Raw genomic sequence first — 12,054 nt, 5'->3', positions numbered from 1 at the left:
TGGTATGCAGTGGCAATGCAGGTTGGCAACCACCCGCCTATAGTGGTGGAAGTTACCTTGTTAACCAGGGACCCTGGTTGAAAGGAGACAAACTGTCAGCCTGTTTTGCTGCTTGCTTTTCGGCTGCCATTGAAACGGGGAGGGAGGGCATAGTATTTGGGTGAGGGAAATTATCTGTACAGGACGACTGTTAATTGGGAGTTGTTCGTTCGTTTGCGCATGTGAAAGGAGGGGAGTTTCCCACCAACCTGATGATGATTTTTGAAGATGTCTCCCACATGACAGCTGGGGAGATATACGACTGGGGTACCAAGGGGAGGGGAATGAATCATGTATTGATATCTAATGCTTTCATGCGCTTTTGCTTAGATCCAGCTTTGCCTAGCTTCTATTTACTTATAATCAGTAAAAGTACTCTTAATTCTGCAAAATGGAATTGAGTGGTTTCTTTCTTGATTATTAAGTGAAGTAGCAATTGACATTAAGCTGGATCTCATCTCGCACCCATCCCAGAGCTGACACCTTCCGAGGGGGGTGCACCCAAAACCTGAAAGATGTCCCACCAAGGCAGTGATCAAGAAGAAGATATGGGAGCAGCAGTATGCCCTTCAGAGACGGAGCGGATGGCTGGCCTGCACTTGGAAGAACAATCTGTTCGACCCAGGTGGACTTGGGGAGTGGGACGGAAAGAGGACCCTGAAGAACCTTTGACTGGGATGACAGAGAAAAGATATATCTTGCCTGATCTGAGAGAAACTGAAGGGGCTGAAGGGGGAGCTGAACAAGATGACCCAGCGCCGACACCAATCACAGCGGCTAGAAACATTCCAAGAAGGGGGGGACCCCCCCGCAGACGCCGGACGGCTAAGGTTCTTCCCTTAAGTGTAAAATATGGAGAACCAAAAGATCTAGGGTTTTTCCTTGTTCAAGTCTGGAACTACATGCAAATGTATGGTGATGAATTGATTTCTGATGAAGAAAAGGTAAGAGTGATTATGATGGCTTTGGGGAAAAAAGCGGCAGATTGGAGGGTGGGCTTGCACAATAGTGGGCTTCCTCACTATTAAGAGACTTTAATGGGTTTATGGCCGTTTTGAGAAAATGCTTTGATGATCCCCTCAGAGCGAAGAGCCAGAATTAAGTTTAAAACTCTTACTCAGAGGAAACAGCCAGTAGCTGATTATGTACAAGAATTTCGGGACCTATCAGCTTTTATGAAAGGTTGGTCTGAAGAAGCATTGTTAGACCATTTCACTGATGAGTTAAACAAAGAGATTTACCAGCAGTATGTGAACAGGAGACCTCCACGTAGATTGCAGCCCTAGTATGAAGCGGCCGCTGATGTAGAAATTGACCTGGCCAGGCTGAATTACCAAGGGGAAAGTTAGGGCGAAAAATCCCCCCCCCCGCCAGCCCCCCCCAGGAGTCCCAAAAGGAGGGAAAAGTGGATTTTCTGCAAGCAAGCCAAAACCCTTCGTGTGTTTCTGCTGTGGGAAGGAGGGGCATCGTGCAGTTAATTGCCGAGTCAAGATGACCCAAAAGGCCCCCCCTCAGAGAGAGGAGAGGCTGGAAAAACCTCCCAGGAAGAGGAAAGAACTTGCCCTGAAAGGGGAGGAACCTCCTCAGCCTGGCTCCATTGTCCCTGCGCTACCTGATCTTGCAGGTGGGCGCCCCACCCAAACAGGCTGGCATCCGTGGTTACCGTCACCCGGTCTGGCGTTCTGAAGACTTCGCCCTTGGTTATCGCCGGGAACGTCCACCAGATCAGTGAGCGGGAGACTTCTACTGGGAGAAGGACCTTGGTCTGGGAACAGCAATAGCAATAGCAGTAGACTTATATACCGCTTCATAGGCCTTTCAGGCCTCTCTAAGCGGTTTACAGAGAGTCAGCATATTGCCCCCAACAATCTGGGTCCTCATTTTACCCACCTCGGAAGGATGGAAGGCTGAGTCAACCCTGAGCCGGTGAGATTTGAACCGCTGACCTGCTGATCTAGCAGTAGCCTGCAGTGCTGCATTTAACCACTGCGCCACCTTGGCAGCTCCTGCGCCTTCGCTGGAAAGGCAAAAGGAACCATTGTAGGTCTCTGGTGTGGAGGCGAGCCCTTGCAGGAGGAGGCTGTGTGCGATGTAGGGAGGCAGGATTCGCCGGGTCCAAGTTTATTTTCCTTAAGCCTTTGTAAATTACTGGAGGTCCAGAGTGGTGCATCCTTTCCATTGAGTGGGATGAGTCAAATATGGGAAGTCCTGCTGGCCAGGGGGCGTTGCCCAAAGAGCTTATCTGACTCATCCAATCATGAGAGGACAAGGGCTACAAGGTCTGTAGTTTCCTGGCTCCATTTCCCCCCCTATTTGAAGACTGAAATCACATCTCTAAATATTCATTTTCTCTGTTAATTAATTATTTCTTATTGTCTTCAGTTCGGTTGCAGTCTTTTTCCTTTAGTTGGGGTTTCTCATTTTGTTGTCAGAGTGGCTAGACTTGTCTCCAGACACTTTGCTTTTTCCTCTGGACCTATGACTTTTCCTCAAGTAATTCAATTAGTTTACATTTGGTTGAGATATAATTTGTGTCTTTTACACACTTGACCTAATGTTAAGAAGCAACAGTGTTTTGACTTATGGATGAAGCACATTAAATGTTGCCCTTCAGGGACTTCTGGTGGCACCATAGGCTTTGACGGACATTCCTGTGGGAACGCCAGCCCCATGATTGCATTTAAGCTGCTAGAACAGCGTAAATCAGCTGTCTACCAGCTTGAAAACTCTCCCCTCGGGAAAAGAGGGGGAGGTGAGCAGCCGGGCAAGGGTAGAGCTCCCCATAGACCCCCAGGAGAAATTCTGGGGCTCGAAGGATGAGAGCCCCCCAGCAGCCCGACAGAGCTCCGCATCCTGGGACGCTTCTGCTGAAGCAGAACAAAACGCCGCAACCATCTCTGCAATCAGTGATTTAATCTACACGTTGATAAGAAGCAGGCAGAGCAAAGACAGGAGTGATTATAATTACAAGTACAAGCTTTAACTCTGATGCAGTATCACTTCCTTCTGTGAAGACTGAGGCGAACAAAGGGGTAATAAAGATGGCGTCTGAAAATCAAAGGTGTGGTGAAAGCGAAACTTAAAAGGAAAGTATTTGTTAAGTGCTTGTTAACGTTGTTAAAAGAACCAAGAGCTCAAGATTAAAGAAAACAGTATTGGTTCACTAATAAACTATAAGATCTAACAAATTTGGGGATTAAGTGGACTTTTTGGACTCAATAATTTGACTGCTGGAAAGTGTGATTTGAATATTTGGAAATGGCTTTAAAACAAATAAAAATAAATGCTTCTAAGAGTGCTGGAATTCTCCCAGCCCAGCCACCTAAATTGCAGTCTTTATTACCTTTAGCAGATACACAAACAGTGACATTTGAAGTTCTCCAAGGCTCTTTAAAGGCACAAGCCTTTGTTTTGCAAGAAAAAATTACAACTGCCCTTAAAGATATGTCTGACGAAATGTCTGAAATTAAGGACTTAATTCAAACTCACAATCAACAAATAAGAGAGGATATAGTGGATGTATTTAAGGGTTTGTTTGGTTATGTAACATCACTGGAGGATAGGGTGGAAGAAATTATTCAGTCTAATGTGAATTTGGAGAACAAAGTTGATGAGGCTCAAATCAAAATTGAAAAATCAGAGGCAGAAGTAACAATGATACAATACAGAGCGATGGAATTTGCTTTGAGAATAAGAGGCCTGAAAGAAAATAACCCCCCAAAAATTGAGAGACTTTTGCAGAAGCTTTCGCTCAGTTAATTGGAGAACCAAAAGTAGAATATGATTGGCAGATTGATAAAATTATTGTGTTAATTCATGGACTGCGAGATAGAGACAACTACTAAGAGATATTGTAATCTACTTTGTCACCAGGAAAACAAGGAATGGAATATTACAAGCGACTTATGAAAATAAACTACAGGTGGCAGGACAGGAGGTGGCAGTATTGAAGGAAATTCCCCCTAAAATGTTGAGATCCATAAAGGACTATGCATTCCTAGTTGATGAACTTAGAAATCGCCAGATACAGTACAGATGGGAGGTTACAGCTGGATTGGTGTTGAATTACCTAGAAGAAAGATATCGTCTTAATTCAGTTTGGAAGGCAAAAGATTTTTATAGTAATATATTAAAGGCTGAATATCCACCATCTCCAGCATAAATCAAAAAGAAGAATCAGAAAATCTAACAGAATGTGAGATAGTAAAAAAGGCTATATATTTAGGAGTTTATATTACAATTTTAAATGGGAAATTATATAAGTATAATTATGAACTATTATGGCACAAAATACAGGCATATGAATAAATGGGAAAAATTACAATAGTCTTTGCTGGGAAGGATAACAGTAGTAAAAATGAACATCTTGCTTAAGTTTTTATTTCTTCTTCAAATGATACCAATATTTTAAAAAAAGATGCAAATATGGAAGAATGGTAGAAAGGTAGATAACTTTGTTTAATAATGATGGAAATATGGGGCAAGAAATGTAAAATTTATGCAAGCTTAAAACTTGATAGAGAGGTTTTTATAAGATGTTTTATAGATGGTATTTAGATCCTAAAAAGTTAGCTTGTATGTATCTGAATTTATAATTTAAATGTTGGAGATGTGACTGTGTTGATGTTTTGTATTATGTATGGTGGATTTGTAAAAAAGCTAAAGCATTTTGGATAAAAATATGGTGGGTTATTCAAAATATTCTTAAAAAGAGGATAATGTTCACTCCTCAGTTGTTTTTGCTAGGTATAATTACAGACTGTACAGTTATACAGACTAATTTGATTCTGAATTTAATAATGGCAACAAGATTGCTGGAGGAAGGAAGAATTGCCTATTATTTAAGAATGGACGTTAAAAGTAGTAAACTTAGCAGAGATGGCTAAAATTTCAGCATATTGGAAAGACTAGGAGAAATACAAGTTGGAATGGAGAAGATGGATTGACTACATTCAAAATAAATATCGGACTAAGGAATTTCATTTAGCTTATGAACGAACAAGGAATGTTATAATTTATTTAAATTTAGCTTAATAAAAGGGGAGTTAAAGTACAAGAGGGAGGTAAGATGTTACAGTTAGTTAGCTTATGTTAGTGTATGATTGTTAAATGTTTATACCCTGTATTTTGCTCTGGGAAGTTGGGGGGAGGGAGGGAAGGGGAAATATTTGTAAAATTTATTAAAACTTTTCAATTAAAAAAAATGTTGCCCTTCAAGACAAAAATCTGGAGATTTGAGGTCTGCTGCCAAGCATAATGGAGTTAAAAATGACATGTTGCCCTGCCTTGAAAGGGCTTGTGAATGGTTTTAAACATATTTTAAAAATCAGAATTTACAAAAATCAGGGTTTTTTCATATTTGGGAACATGTGCTAATAGAATGAATAATTTTAGAGGTATTCAAATTGTTAAAGTGGCCAGCAGCTGGACCATTTAGCCTAGGATCAGCCATACTATTGGGCTACAGTGAGTGAAACAAGCAGCTGAAACGCAGAACTCCTTAAGAATGTGCTCTGCCAAAGAATTACTGTCCTTCCCCAGCCTTTTATTATTTATTCATTCATAAGAGCTGTGGTGGTCCAGTGGTTAGAATGTAGTATTGCAGGCTAATTCTGCTGACTGCCAGGGATTCAATCCTGAAGGGCTCACGGTGGACTCAGCCTTCCATCCTTCCGAATGAGAACCCTAATTGGGGTGGGGTTGGGGGGCTGACTCTGTAAACTGCTCAGAGAGGGCTCTAAAGCACTGTGAAGCTGTATATACCCAAGTCTAAGTGCTATTGCTATATTTTTAAGGAAAACAGCTAAAATACCACTTTTAAAAACAAGCTATGGAGAGAAATGCACATTTAAAAAAAATCACTTGTGTTGCTTATAAGCTAAATATTAGGGTCTAAACAGTACAAATGTAAAATTTACATGAAATCCAGAAAAAATATGCAAAAACATAAATTAAAACCACCATTATGCCTAAAGTGTATAGCAATTGATAACTGAAAAATGTCAATTAAAATACCCCCTTTTGGGCTCAAGTAACACTGGTCTCAATAAGTTTCAGCTGGTACTACTATATATTAGCAGTCTGCTAGCACCTTTTCTATTAACACCCTTTATTACAAAGGAATATATAATTTCCTGAAATCATGACTAAACAGCTGAACCATTCGCCATAGCAAAATGACGCAAAACACATTGGAAAAGCTCATTTCACGCAACTACCCATTTCGCTCAAACGTTCAGGGCAAGAAACCCCAGAGCCAACCAGACGCCAGCAGGGCCCGCGATCAGGGCTGATGCCCGATTATCCTCTCAAACGGCAGCCGCGTGCCCGGCCATCTCTTCGGGTGGCCCTGGTCAGCCCCGCGGCTGCTCCCCTGACGTCTTTGTGTGGAGACCGAGGAGATCCACTCGGTGGCCATTTTGAAAAGGAGCCACCCCCGCGGCAGCCACGCCACGCCAGACAGGTTCCCCCGGAGGCAGCGAGGTCGTTAGGTTGGCCCGCCCGCCAACCCCACTCCCGAGGCAGATTTCGAAACGCGCCCTCCGAGTATCCCACCGGCACACCAGGGGCCCTTAACTAGACGGCTCCGTCTGACGAGGCATTTCTCCGGGGAAGCTTCTCACCGCCAAAGGAACAAATGCCATAAAACCGCTACTCTCCAACCGCCACCGCCCAGCAACAGACGGGCCGGGGTCACCAGACGCGCGGCCGGCCCTTCCCCGCCCAGGGCATTCCTACTGGAGCCCGCCCGGGAATGTCGAAATTACGAGGTTAGGACGCCGGGGAGACCAGCGCAAGGAAGGTCGCGCCGGCTGCAGCCAAAGGAGCCCGGCTGGAGCCACCGCCTGTCCGGTTTTCCCCGCTGCCAATCGAGCTTTAGCTGACGCCCTGCGAACAAACGCAACAGAGCCTCAGCTTGGGCCACGCGCGGAGCGGGAAAACGTTGCACTCGCGCTGTCGGGCCCTTTCCTCGCCTCACCTAACGGCCGGGCCTGGCGAGGCCGCGCCAAAATCCGAGCACCTTCTCTGCCCGCGGGAGGAAGTGAGGGAGGAAGAGGCGCCGGGCCGACGGAAGGCCTGCGCTGGCCGGGGGGGGCATACGCGACCTTCCCGGGCGCTCCTCCCCCACGCGCCGGGCCTTCCCTGACTCCCTCCAGCTGCGCAGCGGAAGGCCGCGCCAAATCCCGGTCCGTGAACTCTTTGGTAAATCCAATATTAGTGGGATGAGAAAGAAGAGACGCCGCGGCCTCCCACTCACCGCTGAGGCGCGGCCCGCTCTCGCCTGCCTTTCGTCGCCTCACGGTCCACCTCCACAGCTGCAGAAGGCCCGGACGCTTTGCGCGCGCATCAGTATAAAAAGCAAGCCTGTTACGTCCGATGGGGAGTGTAGTTCTTCTTGAGCCAGAATCCACGGGACTTCCGTGAACGTCTTCCCCGAGAGCACTACATCTCCCAGGGCACCCGCGTCTAAATATTAGCCCACCTTCTGCTTCTGAGGCTGTCGCCCTATACTCGCCAAGCTCCGCCCCTTGCGCTTTTCCCCCGTCCCGGCCCTCCTTTGGCGTGACGGAATATCGAGTCTTTCTGCTTCTCTCCCTGCATAGGCGAAGAGGAGGAGTCCCTAGATTGAGAACTACAACTCCCAGGTGGCGAATCGTCCACGCAGAAGCCTTCAGGAGAGGAGGCGCGCACGCTCGCTCGCGCCAACGCGGCTTTTTTCCTCGGGCCCCGGATGTCTCTGTTGCTTATGGTGCCCGCGCTCGGTTGTTTCTGTCGCCGATTGCTCTCAATCGGCCTTGAAAGTGAGGGGGCTAAGGAAATAAATCCCCTTGAGGCGACCTGACGGAAATTGTGCTGCTCGATTGCGCTCGCATGTCGGCATTTGAGTTCACACGGTGCCCTGAGCCAGTGAAACAGGTGTGAGAATCCCGGAACACGTGTTAGGATGGTTACACAAAGTGCAAAACATTCTACTCGGAGACTAGTGGCGGAAGAAAGTAAAAGGGACCAGTAGCAAAAGAAAATATGAATATGGGGGAGTATCGCGGGACATTCATGGCTCAGGGTTGAACCGCGAACACCCTGGTGCTCTGAGCTGGGTTGTTTTCTTGCAAATGTTTCATTACCAGATTAGGTAACATCGTCAGGGCACACCTGAGGGGCTGCCGCAGAGGAAGTTAACATTTTCCAAGACACCCGAGGGCTGGATAAGAAGCAATGGTTGGAAACATAATAAGGAGAGATCCAACCAAGAAATTTCCTGACAGAACAATTGCTTGCATCCAAAAGGTGGGTTCTGAGCACCAGAGATTTTTTAAGAAGAGACTGAACAGCCACTTGTCTGAAATGGTCTAGGACAGGGTCTCCTGCTCAAGCGGGGTTCAACTAGAAGACCTCCACAATCCCTTCCAACTCGGTCATTCTAAGCTCCAAACATCCACAAACACATCTGCCAGCTCCAGCTAGCCAAGGAAAAACACTGCACTTGTAGTCAGGGTTTCCCTTCAACTGGGGAGCAGAAATTTTAGAAAAGCAAGGTAGAAAAAAATGGCCAGAGGATTTCTTAGAAACAAGGCATTCCAATCAAGTCACAGCCCAAAACATAAACAAGGGGCTACCTTGGCCATTCAGAAGCTTCAACTAGTGCAGAATGTGATGATGTAAGAAGGTCTTTGGTTTGAGTGCAATTTAAGATGTTAGTTTATTACCTTTAAATCCCTGGATGGCGTACTTGTTTTGGAGAGAGTTTCCTTGGGGTCTTTAGGGCTTCTAAATTTTTATGATCGTCCAGACTTCAAAAGAGATCTAGAAAATGTCTCCAGGTTAGAAGAGCCCATCGAACTGCATAAGCCTCTTTCTCCCAAATAGCCCACCTTTGCTCAGATTCATTCAATATTTTGGATGTATAAGGACATGGTTGTAATTGGTCTTCCTCATTTTGATGAAGCAGGACCGCTCCTATTGCCACATTGCTAGCATCTGCTTGTATGACCAACGGTTTCTCTGTGTCCGGGTGCTTTAGGATTGGTTCTGCCGAAAACAGCCATTTTTCAAATGCCACTTGGCATTCCATTGTCCAGTTCAAAGGCTGCTTCAGTTTCGAGTTACCCTCCCCCTTCATTTTTAAAAGCTTGGTGATGGGGAGAGCAATTTGGTAGAAAGGGGGGATAAACTGCCTATAAAAGTTGGCGAATCCCAGGAACCTTTGCAACTGTTTGTGTGTTCTGGGTGGTTCCCAGTCAAGTACCAATTGCACTTTCGAAGGATCAATTTCTATGCCCTGGTGTGAAATGTGGTATCTTAAGTAATCATTTTTTTCTTGGTGGAATTCGCATTTGGAGAGTTTAGCATAAAGTTTTGCAGAGCGAAGTTTGTTCAGAACCGCCCAGACTAGTTTTACATGGTCTCAGAACATAATAAAATGTCATCAATATAGACTATGCAGCCCTTATATAAATGCTCCTGCAATACTTCGTTTATTAATTGCATAAATACTGCAGGGGCTCCTTGTAGCCCAAATGGTAGCACTTTGAATTGATAGCATCCAAGAGGGGTGTTAAGTGCCGTTTTCCATTCATCTCTCTCCTTAATTCTGATATGGTAGTAAGTCTCCCTTAAATCCAGCTAAAGGGAGAAAAAATTCTCCCTTTAGCTAGGTGTGCTAGCCTATCCTTCATGAGTAGGTGGGGATATATATTTTTCATACTGATCGAATTAAAATTTTGAAAATTGACACATAGGCGTTTAGAACAATCTTTTTTCTCTTTAAACAACACTGGGGCTGCAACTTTTGGCCCGGCTGGTTCAATGAACCCCTTGCTAGGTTTTTCTTAATGAAAGCCCTCAGTTCTTCCAGCTCCCTTGGAGACATGCTATACATCTTGGGTTTAGGGAGTTTGGCTCCAGGTAGAATTTCTATTGCAGTCAGTGGAGTGGTGGGGGGGAAGTTCATCAGATGCTTTTTCACTAAAAACCTCAGCCAAGTCCTTATACTCAACCCAAGTATGCCCTGGGTTGGCATAGTGTAAGCAGGCATTGCTGTTTCTAGGTGCTCTGCCCTCTCAGTTTCTTTGTCTGGATTCTCAGCAAAAGTCACACGCATCTGCACTCTCATGGTGCCTTGCTTCCAATTAATTTTGGGGTTCCATTTTTTCAGCCATGCAAGACCCAGAACTAGTGGCCATTCCATGCCAGGCACCACTATAAATGTAAGCATTTCCTCGTGGCTTCCGATGCCTATCTGTAGAGGCTCAGTGGCAAATGAAACTGGCTCCCCTCCCCTGCTATTGACCCATCTAGTTGGCAAAAGGCTTTTCAGTTTTCTTACATTAAACCTCAACTTCCTTACCAAGGTTGGGCTGATCAAACAGCGGGTGCACCCTGAGTCCACTAAAGCTGAGATTTTCACCCCCCTCTCCCAGTTGGGGATAAATAGTCTTAGGGGCAAGGTAAGCGATTTAATTGGTTTGCTTACCAGTGATTCATCCTCTGGATCACTTCCGGATGAGTATGGTTCCTCCTGCAAAGCTGGGCTTTCCTCTTCAAAGAAGGGAGGGAGTGGAGATTCTATGGTCTCCCTACTCCTCAGGGCCATCTCCTTTCCACATTGGCCAGGTTTCGTGGGTTTTCCCCCCAATGGCCGGTCTGGTTTCTTAGCCATTGCCTGGGAACGGCATTCTGCAGCTTGGTGCCCTTCCTTTCCACACTTGAAACAGACTAAGGATTTATGTCTGCCTCTGTTTTGCTGCTTGCTTTCGGCTGCCATTGAAACGGGGAGGAGGGGGGGCATTGTATGTGGGTGGGGAAGTGTCAGCACAGGAGTGACTGTAAAAGGGAGGTGTTCTCACCATTTACCGCACATGTGGCAGATAAAGGATTTGCCGTCAAGGCCAACTGTCCAGCATACCAACCTGATGATGCTTTTTGGAGATGTCTCCCACATAGCACCTGTGGGGTGTACTAATTGGACTATGGGCTGAGGTTACCAGGGGGAAGGGGTTGGGTCACATATTGATATCTATGCTTACGGGCGCTTTTGCCTCAGACCTTGCTTTGCCTAGCTACTATCTACTCATGACCAGTAAAAGTACTCTTAATTCTGCAAAATGGAGTTGAGTGGTTTCTTTCTTGGTTACTGAGCAAAGTGGCCCTGAAATTAAACAAGGTCTGCGACACACACTCATCCCGCAGCTGATAACTTCCGAGGGGAGTGCACCCAATTCCCACAACCCCCCTCCCCCCGGAACATGTCCCAGGAAGGCAGCGACCAGGGGGAGAATGAGGAGAGCTTCATGAAACAAATTGCAGACGCTTGGAAAAAGAAACATTCCAGTCATGACCCTGGAAAAGAAACGGATCTCCATGGAACAGAGGAGAGGTCTGTAGAAAAATTGCTCTGCTTGAGGGAAGCCGGGGGGACTGAAGGTGGAACTGATCAACATGATTTAGCTGTGACCCCACTGACAATAGCCAAAAATATTCCAAGAGGAGGAGGGTGCCCTCGCAGACGCTGGATGGCTAAAACCTCCCCCCAGAGTGTGAAAACCGAGGGACAATCAAAAGATTTATGGCTCTCCCTTAGGCAGCTGTGGAATTCCATGCAACAGTTCGGAGACGTATTTTTCATTGAAGGAGCCAAGATAAGAAAAATTACTATGGCTTTGGGTAGTAAGGCAGCCGTTGGGATGGAGGCCCCACATGATGCAGACCCCCCCCCCCACCGAGAGACTATAAAAGATTTATGGCTGCTCTGAGTAAATACTTTGATGATTTGCTCACAGTACGACAAACAAAAGCTAACATTGAATCCCTTAACCAGGGAAACAGGAACTGTGTAAACAGGGGGTCCCCCCCAAATTGCAGCTCTGCTATGAACTGGCTGTGGAGATGGGAAGTGATTTAATCCATGACAATTATAGCGAAGATAGTGGGAGAGAGAAGGCTACCCCCCCAAGGAGCTCCAAATGAAAGGAAAAGTGGCTCTGCAAGCAAGCCCAAATTTCTCATCCCCAAACT

At 45.9% G+C, this 12,054-nt stretch overlaps 1 protein-coding gene across 4 annotated transcripts in view; it reads right to left on the bottom strand.

Annotated features, from left to right (window-relative positions):
* THRAP3 (thyroid hormone receptor associated protein 3) overlaps positions 1 to 7,493 on the bottom strand; it is a 49,831-nt gene extending 42,338 nt beyond the window's left edge. For 2 of the 4 annotated variants that reach the window (XM_014056524.2, XM_087727241.1), the window contains exon 1: positions 7,298 to 7,492. The gene's annotated coding sequence lies outside the window, so the exon portion shown is untranslated. Of the gene's footprint in view, positions 1 to 7,018; positions 7,127 to 7,297 lie in introns of those variants that run through there. The other 2 variants (XM_087727242.1, XM_087727240.1) reach the window with 2 other exon arrangements.
* Positions 7,494 to 12,054: the final 4,561 nt, after the last annotated feature.

This window comes from Thamnophis sirtalis, unplaced genomic scaffold (genome assembly GCF_051295495.1).
Source record: "Thamnophis sirtalis isolate CommonGarterSnake01/CBP01778 unplaced genomic scaffold, rThaSir2_p1.2 scaffold_13, whole genome shotgun sequence".
Lineage (NCBI taxonomy): Eukaryota > Metazoa > Chordata > Lepidosauria > Squamata > Natricidae > Thamnophis > Thamnophis sirtalis.
Note: the sequence above shows the minus strand (reverse complement) of the source record. Positions and strands in the feature narration are given on the sequence as shown.